Here is a 22,877-nt window from a genome sequence, read left to right on the forward strand (position 1 = left end):
TAAAAAACAAAATGCACACAGGCCCAGGCAGCGGCATAGCATGGGGGGGGGGGGAGGGCTGCGCAGCCCTGGGCACATTTTTTAGAGGGGGCAAATCCAGGCACGCACCCCAGGCTCCCTCACTGGGCCTGGCTCCAGCGCGCAACTCGCACCCACCCGCAGCAGCTCCGGTCCTGGGTCAGATCCAGATCTGACCCGAGAGGCGGAAAGAAGGAGGAGAATCACGGTACTACTTCCACCCCCATCCTCAGCTGGGCAGTGCCATGCGAATATGCTGCGGAGGCAGCATTCTCACACCCAGCCGCGTTGGGCACAGCGGGCTCTTTCTGCACCCCCGGGGGGGAGTGTATCCGGTGTGCCAGACCCAGACTATCTGAAAGACCGTATTCTCCCTTATAAACCTGTGGAAACTCAGGACGCCTTTCTCCCAGTTCCACCACCCTTACAGACAGGGGCAGGCAGATCCATTTTGCCACTTGTGATGAAACGGGAATTGCCATCTCCTTTGCTTGCCCCACCGCTGCACCCCAGCTCTCACTGAACTTGGCAGGAGCCAGAGCACTCATCTGTGTCGCTCAGCTTCTCCGCGGGGGTGGGGGGAGCAATGTTGCACGCTGGAACACCTCCCTCTCAGCAGCCCATGTGCTGCCTGGGGTGGGCACTTCACCTCGTCTCATGAACGGGTGAGCTCTGCTTAACGGCACACTTTGTGGGGACACAGGATGCTTTCAGACTTTGGAGCGCCCTTCTTCGAGAAGGTAGACTGGCTCCCTCCTTTTTGTCCTTCCGCCCGCAAGCGAGGACTGTTTTATTCCAACAAGCCGTTAGGAATGAACTGGTTTTTTAAGGAAAGGGCTTTTAATAGTGCTGTGCTGTTTTTAGTATCTTTATGTTGCTAGATTCGTTTTTAATAAAGCCATACCTCACGTTGCGTCCGCTTCAGGTTGCTTTTTTTTGGGCTGCAGACTGCCGAAACCCGGAAGTACCGGAACGAGTTACTTCTGGGTTTGGGCAGTCACGCATGCACTGAATCGCAAAATCGCGCTTTGCGCATGCGCAGAAGCGCCGAATTGCAACCCGCGTATGCGCAGACGTGGGTTGCAAACGCTGTGGGTTGCGAGCGTGCATCCCGTACGGATCACGTTCGCAACCCGATTATCTACTGTACTCTTTTGATTCCATAAGAGACTTAGCCCAAATTAAAACGGCACAGATAAAAGACAAAAAGCTAAAACTCGTAAAAGAACATGATTTACAGTGGTACCTCGGGATGCGAACGGGACCCGTTCTGGAGCCCCGTTCGCATACTGAACGGAACATAAGACGCGACGGCGCATTTCACCCACCGCTTCCGCGCATGACGTCATTTTGACCGTCTGTGCATGCGCGAGCAGCGAAACCCAGAAGTAACGCGTTCCGTTACTTCCGGGTCACTGCAGAGCGCAACCCGGAAATACTTAGGTATGACTGTAGGCCACATGACTCGGAAGCTGTACGCCAGCTCCCTCGGCCAATAAAGCGAGATGAGCGCTGCAACCCCAGAGTCGGTCACGACTGCACCTAATGGTCAGGGGTCTCCTTTACCCATGACTGTAGTTACTTTTTACCTATGATCTTTTACGAGTTTTTAGCTTTTTTTAAAATCTGTGCAAGCATTGTATAAGGTAAAGGGACCCCTGACCATTAGGTTCAGTCGTGACTGACTCTCGGGTTGCGGCGCTCATCTCGCTTTATTGGCTGAGGGAGCCAGCGTACAGCTTCCTGGTCATGTGGCCAGCATGACTAAGTCACTTCTGGCGAACCAGAGCAGCGCATGGAGACACCGCACCTTCCCGCCGGAGCGGTACCTATTTATTTACTTGCACTTTGATGTGCTTTCGAACTGCTAGGTGGGCAGGAGCTGGGACCGAGCCATGGGAGCTCACCCCGTTGCGGGGATTCGAACCGCCGACCTTCCGACCGGCAGAGTCTGAGACTCTGTGGTTTAACCCACAGCGCCACCCACGTCCCATTGTACAGTCATACCTCGGGTTAAATGTGCTTCAGGTTGAGCGCTTTCGGGTTGCGCTCCGCAGCGACCCGAAAGTAACGGAACGCGTTACTTCCGGGTTTTGCCGCTCACACATGCGCAGAACGTCAAAATGACGTCACACGCATGTGCGGAAGCGGCAAATCACGACCCGCAGACACAGGTTGTGTTCGCTTCTGGATGTGAACGGGGCTCCGGAATGGATCCCGTTCATATCCAGAGGTACCACTGTACACTGGTTGTACACTGACACTAAAGGTATTATTATTACTACTATCATCGTATTATTATTGCGATGATCTTTTACGAGTTTTTAGGTTTTTCCTTTTATCTGTGCAATCATTGTATACTAATGATCTTTTACGAGTTTTTAGCTTTCTGTATTTTATCTGTGCCGTTTTAATTTGTGTTATGTCTCCTTGAGTCCCGGGGTGCGGGTAAAAGCGGGATATAAATACAGTATGTTTAACATTCTCCTGTGGGTATGCTTAGGATTGCAAACTTAGCTATGGATATGAATTGCCATCTTTTACTTGTTTACTCAGAAGTAAGTCTTAAGAGCCCTGGCTCACCTAGTCCAGCATCCTGGTTCTCAAGCTCCTGATATTTAGGAGGAACCTCGGTTGGTTAGAGCATGATGTTGATGACGCCATTTGCAGGTTTGATCCCTCACATAACCGAGCCCCTCAGATGCAAGCTTGCAAAGAACAGCCTTCAAGTTCCTATTCAAGTGTTTAATATGATGATCACTACTAATACGAGTTGTAGTAGTAATAATAATGTTTATTACCTGCCCTTCGCCAGATAGTCCCAGGGCGGCTTACAGCAAATATGAATTACAGCATAGCGAAGGTTCCAGAAAATTAGGTCAGCCTTCGCACGGCAGTGTCACGTGGGTGGCAGTTTCCTTCCTAAAAAAAAAATCCGCACCCCGCGCGCGCCATTTTATGTGCTCCCAAAGCTCTCTACTCCTTTAGCGTAGCTGTTTCTAAAAGGGAAATCGCGAGAAACAAATTAGTATGGCAAGTGAGCGCCTTTCTTTCCGCAAAGGAAAATCCTCTGGGGTTTTTCCGCAAAGGAAAAAACCCAAAGCAAAATAAAATCCTATTTTTACCCGCCCTCCCGCGCTGCTCGCGCCTTCTCCGAGAGACACACACACAAAGAAACAAGGGGACCGATTCAGCCCCATAAAAAGAAAAAGGCTTGTCGGTTTCAGCGGCAAAGATCTGAGCGCCTTCAAATCGTTTTCGCGTTAAAATCGATGGGATCCTAAAGCCCGTTTGGCCCAACCTCCCTCCCTCCTTCCTCGCATCTCAAAACTACTGGCGATCTTGCATTTTTCCGGGAGGGGTAGCGCCCTGTTAAATCTATTTTTATTTTTTAAAATAGTATTTTATTTTATTTTATTTTAAATAAAGACTGCGCAAAATAAAGAGGGGGCAAATGCTCCATGAAACCAGGCTGAAGCCGCTCGAGTCTTGCATTGTTAAGTCTCCCCAGCCGTTTCCCCGCAGCCCGCCTAAAAAAAATGACCCCCAAAAAGTCTTACTTGGTCGCCTCCGGAGGAGATTCCCAGGCTCGCGATTTCACCAGGTTTCTAGCCCGACAGCGTCTTGCAAACTCGCGCCTTTATGGAGGGGGGGGGAAACAGACTTCTCGTCTAGCTAGCCGGAATTAAAAAGACCCTCCCATCTTGCATCTCGAAATACATAATATGTAAAAGACTTGGCGACGTTCCCAGGCACGCCGGTCTGCCTTCGCCCGGAGCATGTTGGGAATTGTAGTGCCGCCCAGCGCCAACTACGGGACGGCGAAGGGGCCAAACTTCCGGAGCCCAAGGAGGAGGAGACGGCAGAATCATAGAATTGTAGTGCTGAAAGGGACCGCAATCTAGTGACATCTGCTGAACAGGTACAGAAATCGAAACCATGTGGAAACCATGCTCTTTTAATATTTTATTTATGCGCAAGTACACAAACACATGGGTGTTTGTGTTTGTTTGTTTGTTTGTTTGTTTGTTTAAATAAAACAGCATGTGGCAAATATGAATTAAGCCATATTCCAGATTTATTTCAAAGCAGAACATAAGTGCTGCCAGTATAATAGAAAGCCGTTGGTGGAAGTAACTGTGTGGGGTAATGGTTCATATTGGGCTAGGGTGGACTGACTCAGCAATAAACTGAAAGCCACCCACCCACCGCAATATCCCAAAGACACACTTTTAGGCTGGGAAAATTCTTGATAGAAAATGATGAGAAGTGTTATAAAAGTGGGAGTATGGTGATAATATCGGGAGCTCCATAGAAAAGATAGGAATGTTACAAAAGAAGGCAAGGTTTGTCAGATTTGCCAATTCCTCTCTTCCCACCTTATGGTGGTGGTGGTCTTCTTCTTATAGAATTCCCTCTGAGCTCAGGCAGACTTCAACAGGGATGACATTTCAACATCTATTCAAACATACTACTGTAATTATCCAGTGCCCTTGCTGGTGTTGCTGGAGATTGTTATGATCTGAACTCTGGGTTATTATCTGCATCTTTTCATTTTTGTTGGTGATTTTTAACATTAATGTTACATTACTTCTTCGCCACAGCGCATTGAGGGATGGGCCCCAACTTGGACAGCTTTAAAAGCTTAGACAAATTCACTGAGGTAAAAGGCTATCAGTGGCTACCAGCCATGGTGGCTATGCTCTGCCTCTGCTGTTGGAGTCAGTGATGCTTCTGAATATTATTATTATTATTATAATACTAGCTGGAAACAGCAGGAAGGGAGAGGGCTCTTCAGAGGATCTGTGATCGTAAGCCCTTGAGGATTTTATAACATAGTACAGTGGTACCTCTAGATGCGAATGGGATCCATTCTGGAGCCCCGTTTGCATCTAGAAGCAAACGTAACCTGTGTCCATGCGTCTGCGCGTGCACGGGTCACATTTCGGCGCTTCTGCGCATGCGTGTGATGTCATTTTGAGTGTCTGTGCATGCGCAAATGGCGAAACCAGGAAGTAACGTGCTCCGTTACTTCCGGGTTACCACGGAGTGCAACTCAAACGCGCTCTTCTCAAAGCACATTCAACCCGAGGTATGACTGTAAAAGTGATTGTAGTAAAAATAAAAGTCTTCACATGAGAAGAGAAGACTCCCTGGAAAAGACCCTGATGTTGGGAAAGATGGAGGGCACAAGGAGAAGGGGACGACAGAGGACGAGATGGTTGGATAGTGTTCTCGAAGCTACCAGCATGAGTCTGACCAAACTGCAGGAGGCAGTGGAAGACAGGAGTGCCTGGAGTGCTCTGGTCCATGGGGTCACAAAGAGTCGGACACAACTAAATGACTAAACAACAACAACAAAAAGTGATTGATTTACCTATGCATTGCTTCCCATAAAATTTAACAGTAACATTATGCATTTTTTAGGGGTGGGCTGCACGCCTGAGGCCCCTTTTAAATCCTGGGTCCACCATGGATTCAATTCCTGGAATAGCCAGGCTAGTTTCCTGGTGAGGTAATGGCCCTCTAAACATGGGCCTTTAAGGTAACAAAGGAAATGGCTCTGTGCTAGATTGCAAACGGGTGTGGTCTGCTCCCTTACCTGGTTGGTGGTGCAAAAGACAAAGGCCAGAGCTGAGTGCGACAGCTGGGCTAGAAGCAGGCAGAAGCCTGATATTGAGATCTATGCTTCATCCCATAACCTTCTAAAATGTGGGGTTTGGGGGGTATTGGGTTTTTGTTTTTATTTTGATTACCGTATTTTTCACTCCATAGGGTGCACCTGACCATAGGGCGCATCTAGTTTTCAGAGGGGGAAATCAAGGAAAAAAATATGATCCCCCCCCCCCAGCTCTGGGAGCAGCAGACAGACTGCAGACAGCCTGTGCGCTTCTCCCAGACCTTCTCCCTGCTTTTGCGGGAGGTGGGGGAATTTCCCCATCTCCTGCAAAAGCCCACAGGAGCCATGCACCCTTTAAGGAGCACACGGCTCCTGCGGGCTTTTCTGTGAGGAGGGAGAAGGGACTTACACGGCCGGTCAGTCCCTTGTCCCTTCTTGGGGAAAAGCCCCCAAGAGCGGTGCGCTCTTTAAAGGGTGCGCGGCTCCTGCAGACTTTTCTATGAGGTGGGGGAATTCCCCTACCTCCCACAGAAGCCTGCAGAAGTCGCGCGCTCTTTAAAGGGGCTGCGCGGCTTCTGCTGGCTTTTCTAGGAGGTGGGGGAAGGGACTGATGCAGCCAGTCAGTGCCTTCTCCCTCCTGGGGAAAAGCCTGCAAGAGCCACATGGAGCTTGTGTGCGGGGGCTTTTCCCGCCTGCCTCCCCACTGCATTCACTCCATAGGACGCACACACATTTTCCCTTGCTTTTTAGGAGGGAAAAAGTGCGTCCTATAGAGCGAAAAATACGGTATATATTTTGTGGTTTTGATTTTGTTCTGAGAGCCGCCTTGAGACCTCCAGGTATAGGGCAGTATATAAATAATAATAATAATAATAATAATAATAATAATAATGTGTTTGATGCCAAGGCTTTGATTATAGGAGAAGCAAGACCTTCTGGGGTGTTCATACTGCGAGCTCCTCCACCAAAAACCACAGATCATAAAGAAACCACAGTGTTCACTGCCCCCTGGCTAGGTATGTTCCTGGAAACCCTAGGATCTATAACCACTCAGAGATTGGGGTCCATTCACAGCCAAGTCCCTTTACGCACCAGCAACAATGAGTGACACCCAGCTAGAGATGGCAAGGCCTGGGGAAACCCCCGGAGAAATGGGGGGGGGGGAACCAGGTTATTTCCATTTTCCCCCCAAAGCTGATTTTCCTGAAAAATTGGGGGGGGGGGGAAATAGTTTGATATAGTTTGAATGTTCCACACACTATTTCCCCCCTCAATTTTTCCTTAAAAAAATGGCTTTAGAAAAAAACTGAAAAAAAGTCCGCCCCCCCCCCATTTTTCCATTTTTTGCACACACACTTTGGAGCTCCCTGCAGACTGACACCAGGCAGGTGCTCTCAGTGTACTCTTTCTGGCAACTGCTCAAAACATTTTTGTTAGGGCCAGCCCATCTGAACACGTAGAAGCTGCATGCGATTTACATCTTTTTAACCACTGCTGACTTTTAAATACCTGCTTTTAACTGTGTTTCATCAATCATTTTAATATTCTGTTGTATATTTTTGTAAACTGTTGAGAAAGCTCTCTTACCATCATGCAGTTTATAATATATAATAACAAATTCAATTAAAAAACACACACACTCCTTTTCTGTCATAAATGTAGGGGTTGCTCGTGCGCAAGTTGGTGCCACTCCTGGCTAGGTTGCCTTGTTAAACCTTTTCTGTCTGGACAGCCCTACACTTCGTGGCTGTTCAGTCGCTAGCAGAATCCGTCAGTGGGCATTTCTTAAACCTTTTCCAGCATAAAAGTTGTTTGACTCCAAGTCTCCTCCTACTCTTCCTGCGCGGAAGTCTTCTGCGCAGGGAGGGCGTGGGTAGCGGAGGACCCGTGCTCTCCTCGCCGATCTCTGGCGAGGAGTCCTGGAGCCCCCTCGCCGATTCCCCCATCTGCCCCCCTTTATCCCTGGTGTTACGCTGATTTCCTTCCCCAGCTGGTGAGCTGCCTCTCCCCCTGCTGGGCCCTTCTCCAGCATCACTTGAGAGCCTAGCCTCCGCCTCTGGCTCCGATGTCAGTTCCCTGACATCCACCTCCCCCCCAGGACCCCCTTCACCCCCGGCCCGACCTTTTGATCCAACTTCGTCCCTTTCCTCGGCCGACGATGCGGGGAATCCCCGGACGGAGCTGTCACCATCCTCTGAGGATTCAAAACCCGCTTCCCACCCGCTCCGATCTCTCCCCGCGGGGTGGGCCTCCCAGTCTGATTCTTCTTCCTCCGAAGCCTCTCCTCCCTCCTCTTCGGAGGCAGAAAAACCCACAAAATCCTCCTCATCGTCTGTGGTTCCAAATTGCTCCTCCCAGAATCTCGCTAGTGGTTTGGGCTTGTCTGGGAACAGGCTGTGGAATTCCTCCACAAGATACCCGTCATTGATTGCCTCCGCGGGAACCCACGTGTTTTCCGACCCGGGTTCTCCCTCCCAAGCTACCAGGTACTCCACCTGGCGCCCTCGCCACCTTGAATCGAGTATTTCCGTGGCCCGGTTGTGGTGTTCCCTCTCCTCTATCTGCGGGTGTGTGGTGACTTCACCTTCCCGCCCCGGGACTCCCCGCCCCTCCCTGTACGGTGAGAGTAGTGACGTATGGAACACCGGGTGTATCTTCATGCTGTCAGGCAACTTGAGCTTGAATGCCACGGGGTTCACCTGCTGTGTTACCTCAAACGGCCCCAGCCGCCTTGGCTGCAACTTCTTGCACCCCCCCTTAAAGGGTAACCCTTGGGTTGACAACCATACCCGGTCCCCCACCCGTATGGTCTCCCCTTCCCTACGGTGCTTGTCTGCCTGCCTCTTGTAAATTTCCTTGGCCCGTTCTAAGTTCATCTTAAGTTGCTGGTGCAGGGCCTCCATTTCTTCCACAAACTGCTCTGCCGCAGGTACGCTCCACCCTTCCTCCCCACTCCCCGGGAAGGCCCTGGGGTGACACCCATAATTGGCCATGAACGGGCTCATTCCCGTGGACACATGTTCAGCGTTATTGTACGCAAATTCAGCCAGCACTAGTTTCTCTACCCAATCATTCTGCCTCTCGCTGACGTAGCAGCGTAGGTATTGCTGGAGTACACTGTTCGCTCTTTCTGCTTGCCCGTTGGTTTCCGGATGTCTCGCTGTCGAGAAGCTCACCTCTACCTGCAGCAAGCTCATGAGCTTCCTCCAGAACCGGGAAGTAAATTGTTTCCCGCGATCCGAAATTACCCTCGAGGGAGCCCCATGCAACCTGAAGATGTGATCCACAAACAACTTGGCTGTCTCCTCTGCGGTCACCGCATGTGAACAAGCTATGAAATGGCACATCTTTGTCAGTCGATCGACTACTACCATGACTGCTGTCTTCCCCAGGGGCTTGGGCAAATCGGTCATAAAATCAATGGACACCACCTCCCAGGGTCTTCCCGGCGTGGGTAAGGGTTCCAGTAACCCTGCGGGGGCAGCCCTCTCCCCCTTTGCCCTTTGGCAGCGGTCGCACCCCCGTACATATTGCCGTACATCCTCCCTCACCCTTGGCCACCAGAACTGCCTGGTGACGAGCATCATGGTTTTGTGCTGTCCAAAGTGCCCAGCTGTGGGGTTGTCGTGGAGTTGTTTGAGTACCTTTCCCCTCAGGGTCTCCCCCGGTACATACAGCGCCCCCTTATAGTACAGCACCCCTTCCTTTTCCTCAAAACCCCCTTGGTTTTCTCTGCCATCTCTGAGTTCCCGGATTTTAGTTTGAGCGAATACGTCGTTTCTAGTAAGCCCGGCCAGTTCTCGTTTCCCAACCAAGGCTCCCCCACACACCCATCGGTCCTCGGGGATCACGTGTCGTATCTCCGGCGGTCCCTCTCTTTCCATGTACTCCGGCTTCCGGGAGAGAGCATCTGCTCTTACGTTTTCCTCTCCTGGCACGTATCGGATTTCGAAGGAAAACTTGGAGAACTCCTGTGCCCATCGAATCTGTCTCTGGTTGAGTACTCGTGCGGTCCTCCAGTACTCCTAGTTCTTGTGATCTGTACAAACCTGGATCTTGTGCCGTGCCCCTATCAGCAGATGTCTCCATCGGCGAAACGCCGCATAGATCGCAAGCAGTTCGCGGTCGTACACCGTATAGTTTTGCTCCGACTTGCTCAGCTTCCTCGAGAAAAAGGCACACGGCTTCCATTCCTGCTTGCTCCTCCCTGGCTGCAAAAGAACCGCCCCAATGGCTCTGTCGGACGCGTCGGTCTCTAGCCTCATGGGTTTCTCCAGATCAACGTGCAGGAGCTGCTCTTCCGAAGCGAACGCCTTCTTCAGTCTTTCAAAGGATTGCTGGGCACTTTCTGTCCAGACAAACTTCTTTTTGCTACTCAGACAATCTGTGATGGGCGCTGTCAAGTTGGCAAAGTTCTTGATGAACTTCCTGTAGAAGTTGCTGAACCCTAGGAACCTCTGCACGTCCTTCCGGGTTTTGGGGGCCTTCCATTCCAGCACCGCTTGCACCTTGCTTGGGTCCATAGCTAGGCCTTTGTCTGACAACTTGTATCCCAGGAACTCGACTTCTCTGGCGTGAAACTGACATTTTTCTAGCTTGACCCACAACTGGTGCTTCTGCAGTCTCTTTAGCACTTCCCTGACGTCGCTGACATGTTGCTTCTCATTGTCCAAATAGATTAAGACGTCGTCCAAGAAGGCTACGCAGTTCTTGTACAGCAGGGACTCCAACACGTGATGCATGAAAGCTTGAAAACAGGTGGAGCCCGACTGTAATCCAAATGGCATAACTAAGTACTCAAAGGCCCCCAGGGGTGTGAACATTGTGGTCTTCCATTCGTCCCCCTCCCTCATCCTAATCAAGTTGTATGCTCCCCTGAGGTCTAGCTTGGTAAAAAAAATTCCCTGCCTCACCCGTGTTAAAATGTCATCAATCCTGGGCATTGGGAAGGTCACGGGTTCTGACACCAAATTGACGGCCCTGAAGTCCACAACGAGCCTGGGTTGATTAGTACCTTTTTTGTCCACAAATAACACCGGACTGCCCCCCACTGCCTTTGATTCTCTTATGAAACCTCTTTTCAGGTTCTTGTCAATAAATTCCCGCAACTCCTTCATCTCCCTGTCCGACATGGCATACAGTTTTCCAGGACCAGATGGGCTGACCTCCAAGTACTATAAGACATTAAAAGACTATTTGATACAACCTTTGATGGAGGTCAGCAATGAAATTATGGAGGGGAAGAGGGCTCCGGAGTCGTGGAAGGAAGCGTTTATCACATTAATACCAAAGTCGGAAGCTGAAAAGACACAACTTAAGAACTACCGTCCCATCTCCCTTCTAAATGTGGATTACAAAATATTTGCAGACATTTTGGCAAGTAGATTTAAAAAAGTTTTAAATGAAGTAATCCATAAGGACCAGGCAGGCTTTCTCCCAGGTAGACATTTGTTTGCTAATACAAGGAACATTATTGACATTTTGGAACTTTTGCAAACAGATATAAATACAAAAGCAGTTTTAATTTTTATAGATGCGGAGAAGGCCTTTGACAATATCTCCTGGAAATTTATGATGGGAAATTTAAAAGAGATGGGAGTGGGACGGGGTTTTGAGAATGGGATTGAGGCGATATATTCAGAACAGAAAGCTAAACTGATAGTTAATAATGTGGTTACAGAAGAGTTTAAAATTGAAAAAGGAACACGACAAGGTTGCCCTATCTCCCCTTTGTTATTTATTTCGGTTCTGGAAGTGCTATTGAATATGATTAGAGGGGATCGGTTGGTGGAAGGAATTCAGGTCGGACAGAAACAATATAAATTAAAAGCTTTTGCAGATGACCTGGTTTTGACCCTGCAGAAGCCAGAGCCTAGTACGAAAAGAGTATTACAACTGATTAATGACTTTGGTCGGGTGGCTGGATTTAAATTAAATAAACAGAAAACTAAGGTTTTGGGAAAAAATTTGACAGATACAGAGTCAGAATGGTTTCAGAAAGAGACGGAACTTAATGTGGTTAAAAAAGTAAAATACCTAGGGGTAAACATAACAGCAAAAAACCTAAGTCTATTTAAGGATAATTATGAAAAATGCTGGGCAGAAATTAAGAGAGACTTAGATAGCTGGTCAAAATTGAAACTTTCTTTGTTAGGCCGAATTGCTGCTATCAAGATGAATGTATTGCCAAGGATGCTGTTTTTATTTCAAACACTTCAGGTCTTGGACAAGACGGAGTGCTTTCAGAAGTGGCAGAGAGATATTTCTAAGTTTGTCTGGCAGGGCAAAAAGCCCAGAATTAAGTTTAAGATATTAACTGATGCAAAACAAAGAGGGGGCTTTGCCCTGCCAGATCTAAAGTTGTATTATGAAGCCGCAGCGTTCTGCTGGCTAAAAGACTGGCTACTTCTTGAAGACACTGATGTGTTGGATTTGGAAGGGTTTAATAATGCTTTTGGATGGCATGCATATTTATGGTATGACAAGGTTAAAGCAAATAAGGCCTTTAAGAACCATATTGTCAGAAAATCACTGTTTAATGTCTGGACAAAATATAAAGACTTGCTGGAAAATAAAACCCCAAGATGGCTTTCACCTTTGGAAGCTAAGGCCCGAAAAAGACCCAATATGGAGGCCAAATGGCCAAAATAGTGGGAAATTCTAGAAAAAGATGGAGACAATTGGAAACTGCAGAGTTTGGAGAAAATGAAGGATAAAGTGCGAGACTGGTTACATTACGCTCAGATTAAAGAAGTTTTTAAAAATGACAAGAAATTAGGGTTCCAGGTGGAGAAATCGAAAATAGAAACAGAATTGTTAGAACCTAAGAGTAAGGTACTTTCAAGGATGTATAACTTGCTGTTAAAATGGAACACACAAGACGAAATGGTTAAATCGGCTATGCTAAGGTGGGCGCAGGACATTGGGCATAATATTATGTTTGAGGACTGGGAAAGGTTGTGGAGTACTGGATTGAAATTTACTGCATGTAACGCTTTGAAAGAAAATGTAATGAAAATGATATATAGATGGTATATGACCCCAGTCAAACTTGCAAAAATTTACCACCTGACTGACAATAAGTGTTGGAAATGTAAAGAGTGTGAAGGAACATTCTTCCACCTCTGGTGGACTTGCCCTAAAGTGAAGGCGTTCTGGGAAATGATTTATAATGAACTGAAAAAGGTATTTAAATATACCTTCACTAAGAAACCAGAGGCCTTTCTTTTGGGTATTGTCGGCCAAGGGGTGGTGAAGAAGGACCAGACATTTTTTATGTATGCAACAACAGCAGCAAGGATACTACTCGCAAAGCATTGGAAAGCTCAAGATCTACCCACACTGGAAGAATGGCAGATGCAACTGATAGACTACATGGAACTGGCTGAGATGACTGGCAGAATTCGCGACCTGGGAGAAGAGAGGACTGAGGAGGATTGGAAGAAATTTAAGAATTATTTACAAAAACATTGCAACTTGAGTGAATGCTAAACAGGATACTAGATCAAAATAACTGAGCACCACTAATTTAGATGTTTTTTAAGAAAATAAGTGAGATTGAGAAAATATAACTCTTTTTGAGAACTAGAAGATTATGAAACATAGAAGGGATATAAGAATGCAAATAAGATAATAAATTGCTGACAAAATGTTATAACGATGAAAGTGGGAGCGGGAGATGTGAGGAAGTCCAAAGAAAATGTGAAATTATGTTAAAGATATATGTTACATTGTTTATTATGTTTATTTCTATTGTAAAACCTAATAAATTTCTATTAAAAAAAAAAAAAGACATGGCATACAGTTTACCCACCGGCAGCTGCGCCCCTGGGAGCAAGTTGATTTGGCAGTCAAAGGGCCTATGGGGGGGTAGTCTATCCGCCTCCATCTCGCTGAAGACCTCCTGCAGGTCAGCATATTGTGGTGGCACCTCCCCTTTCGGCTCCACAGCTATCCCAGCCACCCTGGCCACGGTCATCCTTGGGGTTTCCCCCCTTAGACAGTGTTCCAAGCAGTAGGCTGACCCAAAGGTGACCGTCCGCTGATGCCATGCCACTACTGGATCATGTAGTGCCAGCCAGCTCATCCCTAATATTATTGGGGGTCCTGCCAGTGTGGCTACGTGAAAGGCAATGGTCTCCGTGTGCCTGGAAACCCTCATTCTCATTGGTGGGGTCTGGTGCGTCACTTCCCCTCCCAGAAGCTCCCTGCCATCAATGGTGGTCACTTGCAAGGGAAAATCCAGGGGCAGCAGGTGGAGCTGGTGCTCTAGGGCGAAGTCCTTGCTGAAGAAATTGCAGGAACTGCCTGAATCCAACAGCCCCTTCACCTTGACTGGGTGCCCATTCGGGAGTTCTAGCATCACTTCTATGGCTACGGCCGCTCAGGGGGGGTCTGGCTGGGGCACTTCTATTGGTTGCTGGCCTGGCTGCTGTGCCCGCTGAGTGGCAGCCAAGCGTTGGCGTTTCCCTGCTCCTGCCCCTTTCCCCCCTCCTCCTCACCTCCAACAGCTCCCACCATTCCTTGCCAGGCCTTTCTTTGAGGGCAGACCCTGGCAAAATGTCCTGGCCGCTGGCAGAGGAAACACTTCTTATTAGTTTTCCAATCCTTTCCCTCCCTTTTGCGACTTTCACTGGAGTTTGAAACCTCCCGCGCGCGCGCGCCATCAATTTCCATTGGCTCCGCCGGCGGGGAAGGCTGCCTCGGTATTTCAGGAATGCGGTAGTCATGGTAACGTTCCCCTCTCCCTTCGCGCTTCTCCTGAGCCCGCGCTTCCTGTCTTACGCCAATCGCAAGCACAGCCTTGGTCAGCTGATCCATCGACTGCGGGCGGGGTGCGCGGGAAAGCTCATCCTTCACTGTTGGGGACAACCCCTCCTCAAACAACATCTGAATGGGTTACGAGTCCAATTCCCACCCGAGCCAGTGGACTAACATGGCAAAGCGCAACCAGTAGTCTCTAACTGACTGGTTCCCCTGTTTACAACCAATCAGTTCCCGCCGAGTCACACTTTGCTGCACATCACTGGAATACATCACATCCATCGCCTGGAAGAATTTCCTCAAGTCTTTCAAGGCGGCATTTTGCGTTGCCATTAGGGGCCTGATCCATTCCCTGGCCCCATCCTGCAGATGCCCGACAATGTAGGCCACACTCTCCCCATCGTCCGCAAAATCCTTATGCTGCAGTTCCAAAGCGTATTCTATTTCCGTTCAGAACGCGTTGTAGACCTGGGGCTTCCCCCCAAACTTGTATACCAGTCCCGGTACCTTCCTTGCTACGGGGGTGGGTCTGACCTGTGCATCATGAGCCCGCCTTTCTTCCAACCACGCCGTGAGAAGAGCCACATGCTGTTCCAAATCTCGGTTCCCCTCCACCAGATTTTGCACTCCAACTGCTCCCTCCGTGGCGCTGGCTTCTCCGGTTTGGCTCATTCTGCTGCCTGCCTGTCGCTGCGCACAAGCAACGTCAAGGACTGACGGATTGCTGTCATAAATGTAGGGGTTGCTCGTGCGCAAGTTGGTGCCACTCCTGGCTAGGTTGCCTTGTTAAACCTTTTCTGTCTGGACAGCCCTACACTTCGTGGCTGTTCAGTCGCTAGCAGAATCTGTCAGTGGGCGTTTCTTAAACCTTTTCCAGCATAAAAGTTGTTTGACTCCAAGTCTCCTCCTACTCTCCCTGCGCGGAAGTCTTCTGCGCAGGGAGGGCGTGGGTAGCGGAGGACCCGTGCTCTCCTCGCTGATCTCCGGCAAGGAGTCCTGGAGCCCCCTCGCCAATTCCCCCATCTGCCCCCCTTTATCCCTGGTGTTATGCTGATTTCCTTCCCCAGCTGGTGAGCCGCCTCTCCCCCTGCTGGGCCCTTCTCCAGCATCGCTTGAGAGCCTAGCCTCCGCTTCTGGCTCCGATGTCAGTTCCCTGACATTTTCCTTTCAGACTTTGAGTCTTAGTGCAACATACTATTCAGTACAGTGGATGCTCAGGATGCAAACGTGATCCGTGTGGGATGCACGTTCGCAACCCGCAGCGGCACGTCTGCGCACGCACGGGTTGCAATTTGGCTCTTCTGCACATGCGCAACCCCCGAAACCCGGAAGTAACCTGTTCCGGTACTTCCTGGTTTCGGCAGGTCCGTAACCTGAAAAAACGCAACCTGAGGTGTCTGTAACCTGAGGTATTAGTATAACTGGATGTTGGTTACTTCTGAGCCTGGCATGCAAAAAAATTGCCTTATGCTTTGCCCTGGCTGTCCTCATGTGGAGATGGAAAGGCCTGGGGGGGGAATGGGGGGGAAACAGGTCCCCCCCTCGCCCCCTTTTCCCCCAAAGCCATTTTTTATAAGTTCTTGAGGAAAAATGACAAAGAGGAAGAGCAAGAAGAAATTGAAAATGATAGCAATAGTTCAGAAAATGAGATAGAATAAACTGCATGTATATGTTGTGTCTTCTGGGTTTGTTGTTGTTGTTGTTTAAAAATCGCCAATTTCAAAAAACTCTACACCAAGGAGCTTTTCAGGCGATGCTTCGAGGTGACTGATTGCACCACCATCACCCTGCGGGAATTCTGGAAGGACCACTTCGACATCGTCACCCGCTTGAAGATGATCACCACGGCCTGGAACGGGATCAGCCAGAGAAATTTGAATTGCGCTTGGCGCAGCCTGTGGCCGGACTGTGTGGCACCAAGTGACTCTGATGCACCAGAGTCAACAGTGGTGCAGGACATTGTTGCCTTGGGGAGGACCATGGGCCTGGAGGTCACAGAGGAGGACGTCTGCGAGCTGGTGGAGGAGCACGACCACGAGCTGACCACCCAGGAGCTGGTTGAACTGCAGTCAGAGGTTGCGCAGGAGCAGGCCTCACTGGAAGAGGAGGAAGCAACTGAGGAACGGCCGTCCTCCAAAGAACTGAGGGACATTTGCCAGAAGTGGAAGGAGGTGCAGGCTTTTGCAGAGCGGCACCACCCTATCAAGCACGTGGCACATGACCAAGCGAACACTTTTGATACGACGGTCATGTTGCCTCTCAGGGAGCTGCTGAAAAGGCGGATGAATCAGCAGACCATGGACAGGTTCCTCAGCAAGAAGCAAAGAGTGGAAGAGGAACCTTCTTCGAGTGGTCCCCCAGAGTCTTAGAAAATGTAATGTACCCTTTTTTGATTTTTAAATGTTTTTCCTGTCATGTTTAGAAACTTAATTTATTGTTCCTTCAATTTTTGATATGCTCTTTAAAGTATGTGTGACTTTAAAGAGCAGTTAATAAACTATTGTTGTACCAAATTTGGCTTTGATTGGACTTTTTTTGACCATAGGAACGCATTAATTGAATTTCAATGCATTCCTATGGGAAACCGTGCTTCGCAAGACGAAAAATTCGCTAGACGAAAAAACTCGCGGAACGAATTAATTTCGTCTTGCGAGGCACCACTGTATTGAGATGGACCTTAACTTTATTTGCTGTTGGTGCTAAGGGGCAAATCTGATTATTTTTTATGTTGATGGTTTCTTGCTTTTTTTGTTGTTGCTTTTCAGGGAAAGGGGGTGGTTACCTGTTTTATTGCAAGCATAATACAGTCAAACCTCATGTTACGTCCACTTCATGTTATGTTCTTTCAGGTTACATTCTGCAGCAACCCGGAGGTACCGGAAAGTGTTACTTCCGGGTTTTGCTGCTTGCGCATGCACGCAAAATGACATCACACGCATGCGCAGAAGCAGCGAGTCGCAACCTGCGCATGCACAGACGCGGCGCTGCGGGTTGCGTTCTTTTCATGTTGTGAACGGGCCTACGGAACAGATCCTGTTCGCAACCAGAGGTACCATTGTACTTTTATCTACACTGTGTTTCATGCAATTTGTAAAACTACTCCACACTAAACTTTTTTTCAATTTTTCCAAAATTTCCATTTTTTCCGGAAAAATGCGGGGGGGGGGGGGTTGATGTTTGTTTCTCATGGCTTCAAAGTTCCCGGAAATTTTACATCTCTACACCTGAAAATTCTCTAACAATCGGTGTTTTATTTCTTGCTCAATCAGGAAAACTTACTGCAAGAAATCAAGGAAACTGGTCAGAGGTTGAAGTTTGATCTTTGTTTACCCAGATTAGATACAGGTCAGACATGCAAGGAACTCAGTGGTATGATCCAACTGTTTCCCAAACCGCAAAAGATAGGTGTTTTCAAACCTGAGCTATGTTGGAGTAACTGGACATGGGAAGGGGTTAATTTCCTTCATGGGCATAAATCACTCCGTGGATAAGAATCAGAGGCACAAGAACAGTCAAGTCAGTTGCTATGGTAACAGCCCAGGGCCCTGGCTGTATAAAGTGATTAATGTATGTCAGCTCAGTAGTGTCTGCTGTTTCATCTTGAATTGCTGAACGTAAGAGCAACGGAGATACTCTGTACTGGTATGTATCACCACATATTTGTATCTGCAAAACCCTATGTCCAGAACTGTTTTACTGATCTTTATCTTCTGCAGCAGTAAACCATCAGAAAGTTTTTCAGCTTCTGTGTGGTGACTGGTACCTTAAGCAACTTTCACTGCATGGGTATCTCACCCAAGACTCCCAACAAGCTAGCTAGCTTCAAAAACAAACGACTCAAATCTCAAAAGGCGAAAAGGTTTTTCTCAACAATCTAGGCACAGCCTGGGACTTATAACCCAATGTTGGAGAGAAGTTTGGAAGAGAGACTCCTCTCCAGTAGCAGAGTGTATCACAATGGCAATTTCTACCAAGCACATTAAAACTCAGTTTGCTTTACACCTGCCGTCAGTTACTGTAAAACAAATGTTCCCCACAGAAATGTTGCTGTCTGTCTCAAGAGACAAAAGATGCATGTGCGCAACAAAGGAGAAGGAGAAGCGAGCAGGCGTGAGGCGGGAATGGGGAGGAGGAGGAGGAGGGGAGGTGTACGCAGACAGAAAGGCTAGGCGAGAGAGAGAGAGAGAGAGAGAGAGAGAGAAGCCCAGGCAGCTTGCTCCGACTGGCTCCTCAGAGAGAGGAGCTAGTTTAGGGAGAGAGAGGTAGGGAGAAAGAAGCCCAGTGTGCTATGACTGGCTCCTCAGAAAAAGAACTTTTGCCTCTGTCCCCCCCCCCTTAAACTCCCCTTCCCGCGTCCAGTTGTCCACCTCCTTCCACACATGCACCCCGCATGTGCTTCTCGTCCCTCCAATTTGAGTGTTAATTGGGCCTGTATTTGGCTGGTTTGGACGATGCTGAGCAGACAACGCAGACGTCACTGGCCCACTTCAGAACTGCTTTCTTTAGCCTGGCTGCCACCCAGAGGAGAAACAGCACTGGCAAGAGGTCCACAGTGCAGCCACCCTCCACTAGCCCAGCCAGTAATAGGAAGCGTTCTTTTGGGGCGGGGTGGTGTTAGTAATAAGCCAGCTCCAAGCGAAGGTTTGCAGCCAACTGCAGAAAGCAGCCAGGAACTGAGAGGCTTAGATGCTAGTCATGCAGGGGAGAACCGGCAGCTGCAGACTGCTCTTCCTTTTTTAAAAAATATTTTTATTAGCAGTTTCAACGTAACAAATTATCAAACCATATAGTCGCTGACATTAATTTTCCCCCTTTCCCCGCTCCCTCCCTCCCTCCCTCCCATCCTTCCCTCCCCCCCACCAAGGACTTCCCTCAGCTCCTCTCTCTGATTTCTCAGCACATATTATTCTCTGCATGTTATAAAGTTGTACATATCCTTACATTATCTATCTAACATGTTATCAACCAATAAATTTGTGTATGTTTATTCAAAACCTGCCAAGGAGTCCAGTTCATTTTGTTGTCTTTTTAGATAATTTGTAAAAAGCTTCCGTTCTTCCTTAAAGTCATAGTTGTCCTTGTCCCACAATTTGTATGTCAATTTAGCCAACTCTGCATAGCTCATCAGTTTTTCTTGCCACTGTTCTTTCGTTGGGATTTCCTCATTCTTCCATCCTTCTGCTATCAAGACTTTTGCCGCTTTTGTAGCATACATAAATGAATTCTTTGTTTTTCTTGGCAGGTCTTGTCCTGCAATCCCTAACAAAAATGCTTCTGGTTTTTTTTACAAATGTCATTTTAAACATTTTTTTCAATTGATTATATATCATTTCCCAATTTTTAAAAATTTCTCTACATTCCCACCACATATATGATAAAAAGTCCCTTCTTTTTCTTTACATTTCCAACATATATTTGAGTCGGTTTTATACATTTTTGTAATCTGTACTGGTATAATATACTGTCAGGGAACTGCCATCGGAAGGAAGGGAAGTGAAAGGGCTCACACAGGTTGGGAGAGACTCAGCAGCTGAAGAGGGAACCAGTAGGGGGAGAGGAGCTGAGCTGAGGGAAAGGGAGCTGGAGGGATGGCTCAGAGACACTTCCAGCGAAAACAGTGGGGAGGTTTCAGGACCTCCTGTAGGGACACCCACTCCTCGCCGGAAACTGTCACGCAGAGAGTCCAGAAGACGTGTTTCCGTTAAGGAGCTTTTATGTTGGAAGCGATTCCGAAAGCAACCACTGTCGGAATCTGCCAGCGACTGACGGAGCCATGTTTAAGGGGCTCCGTTACAGACAGAGGTTTGCAAACTTGACCAAACTCTGAGGGACTAGGATTTTACACACAAGCAGCTCATCGTCCCATCACAGCATTCCGACAGTCTTCGTGAGCAGCTTGTGCAGGAGAAGGCATCATGAGCAACCCAGCCGGAACCGGAGAAGCAGGAGCTGGAGCGGGTCCAAGCCTGGAAGAAAGGTACCGGGTGTTGGAGGTCCAGCTAGCGCTGCAGACGGCGAGGCTTGAGGAGAGGAGGGCTCAGGATGCAGACAAAAAGGGGAAAGACACCCAGCTCGTCAGAAAGGTACCAGGATTGGTGCAGAAGTTTGGGGGGGAGCCCAAAGACTATCATGGCTTTCGGACAGAGATGCAATATGCCCTCAATCTGCAGTTTGATGAATTCCCTGACGAGGAATCACGAGTGGCTTTCGTGATTGGGCATCTTGAAAAGGGGGCGAGAGACTGGGTTAGACCCCTGATGGCAGCGAATAGTGACGTCCTAAAGGACACGATGAAGTTCTTTCGCGCCATGGATCTGATGTTTTCCAGCGATATTGAACAGGGAGTGGTCCGCAGACAGTTAATGGCTTGCAAACAGGGGAGCCGATCTGTCCGTGAGTACTGGACTGAGTTCACCATGTTGATCCATAAATTGGGGTGGGATCTATCGGCGGAACCCATTCAAATGCTCTTTGAAGAAGGGCTTTCTTCGGCTGTGAAAGACGAACTTTCCCGGGCGCCCAGGGCGGAGTCTATGGACCAGCTGACCAAATCAGCGCTGACCATAGGAGCGCGCCAGGAGGCGAGAGCATTGGAGAGGCGGGAAGGGAAGGGGGAACGTTGGAAGGAGTTCCGCATTCCAGACATTCCAGAGCCAACTTTCCCGCCGGCAGAGCCGATGGAAATCGGAACAGCGCGCGCGCGCGCAGTTTCAAAGCCCAGTGAGGGGGGAAAGAAGGAGGGAAAAGGCGCCCGGAAATGCTATCTCTGCCAACAGCCAGGTCACTTTGCCAGAGTCTGCCCCCAGAGGAAGGAATGGCAAGGGATGGTAGGAGCTGTGGAGGGAAGAGAGGAAGAAATACCGAAGCAAGTAAAAGCCAACGCCTGGCTGCCACCGTCGGGGCACAGCAGCCAGGCCAAAGAGCAGTGAAAGTGCCCACGCCAGAACCTCCTAAACCCGCCCTAGTGATAGAAGTGGCGCTAGAGCTGCCAAACGGACACCCTCTAAAGATAAAGGCGCTGTTGGACTCAGGCAGCTCCTGCAATTTCATGAGCAAAGAGTTTGCAGCTGAACACCAGATACAGACGATCCCTTTAAGCAACCCCCTGCAGGTGACCACGATCAATGGCAGGGAGCTGTTGGGAGGAGAAGTCAGCTTGCAGACCGTCCCAATGATAATGAAGGTGGCAAGGCACACCGAACTGATAGCGTTTAATGTGGCCACCTTGGGAGGAGCTCCCATTATATTGGGGATGAGCTGGCTAGCGTTACATGATCCGCTGGTGGGCTGGCATCAGAGAGTGGTTTCTTTTGGTTCAGCACATTGCTTAGAACACTGCAAAGAGGGAAAGGGTTTGGCAGGGGCCCAAGCCACCCTAGCAGGGACTGAAGTAACGGAGAACGTGAAGGTACCACGACAATACGCAGATCTCCGCGACGTCTTCAGCGAAAGGGAAGCTGACCAACTACCCCCGCATAGACCCTTTGACTGTCAAATCAATTTACTCCCTGGGGCACAGCTCCCTGTAGGCAAGCTGTACGCCATGTCAGACAGAGAGATGCAGGAGCTAAGAGAGTTCATTGACAAGAACCTGAAGAGAGGGTTCATCAGAGAGTCCAGGGCGGTGGGGGGCAGCCCAGTGTTTTTTGTGGATAAAAAAAACACGAACAAGCCGAGGCTTGTGTGTGACTTCAGGGCCTTAAATGCAGTGTCAGAACCAGTGGCTTTCCCTATGCCCAGGCTTGACGACATTTTGACAAGGGTCAGGAAGGGAAAGATTTTTACTAAACTGGACCTAAGGGGGGCGTACAACCTGATACGAATAAGGAAGGGGGATGAATGGAAAACCACCATGTTCACCCCTTTGGGGGCATTTGAATATTTAGTTATGCCCTTCGGCCTACAAGGAGGCTCCGCGTGCTTTCAATCGTTTATGAACCACGTCCTGGGGCCTTTGCTTTACAAGAATTGTGTGGCCTTCTTAGACGACGTGTTGGTGTATTCTGAGAATGAGGAGCAGCATGTGAGAGACGTCAGAGAAGTGTTGAGCAGGCTGCAAGCCAACCAGCTGTGGGTGAAACTGGAGAAGTGTCAGTTTCATACCAAGGAGGTGGAATTCCTGGGGTATCGCCTGTCAGACAAGGGATTGGCCATGGATCCCGGCAAGGTCCAGGCGGTGCTGGAATGGAAAACACCCAAAACAAGGAAGGATGTGCAGAGGTTCCTAGGATTTGGGAACTTCTATCGTAAGTTCATCCGAAACTTTGCCCACCTGACGGCGCCCATTACGGACTGTCTCAGCAGTAAGAAGAAGTTCGTTTGGACTGAGGAGGCGGAGCGAGCATTTGAGGAACTAAAAAGGGCCTTCGCCTCGGAACAACAACTCCTGCATGTGGATTTACAAAAACCGATGAGAGTGGAAACTGACGCATCAGACAGAGCTATTGGGGCGGTGCTTCTGCAGCCAGGGAAGGAG

The 22,877-nt window shown here is 48.9% G+C and overlaps 2 protein-coding genes across 5 annotated transcripts in view; one reads left to right on the forward strand and one right to left on the reverse strand.

Moving 5' to 3' along the window:
- The window catches only part of LOC308469323 (uncharacterized protein), a 52,740-nt gene extending 48,990 nt beyond the window's left edge, over positions 1 to 3,750 (reverse strand). For 2 of the 3 annotated variants that reach the window (XM_080991576.1, XM_080991575.1), the window contains exon 1: positions 3,579 to 3,750. The gene's annotated coding sequence lies outside the window, so the exon portion shown is untranslated. The remainder of the gene's footprint in view (positions 1 to 3,578) is intronic. The other variant, XM_080991574.1, reaches the window with a different exon arrangement.
- A 149-nt stretch (positions 3,751 to 3,899) lies between these two features.
- LOC308469376 (uncharacterized protein) overlaps positions 3,900 to 22,877 on the forward strand; it is a 53,777-nt gene continuing 34,799 nt past the window's right edge. Inside the window, exon 1 of one of the 2 annotated variants that reach the window (XM_080991722.1) lies at positions 3,900 to 3,940. The gene's annotated coding sequence lies outside the window, so the exon portion shown is untranslated. Of the gene's footprint in view, positions 3,941 to 17,572; positions 18,044 to 22,877 lie in introns of those variants that run through there. The other variant, XM_080991721.1, reaches the window with a different exon arrangement.

This window comes from Podarcis pityusensis (genome assembly GCF_964106645.2).
Source record: "Podarcis pityusensis genome assembly, chromosome: 2".
Taxonomy (NCBI): Eukaryota; Metazoa; Chordata; class Lepidosauria; order Squamata; family Lacertidae; genus Podarcis; species Podarcis pityusensis.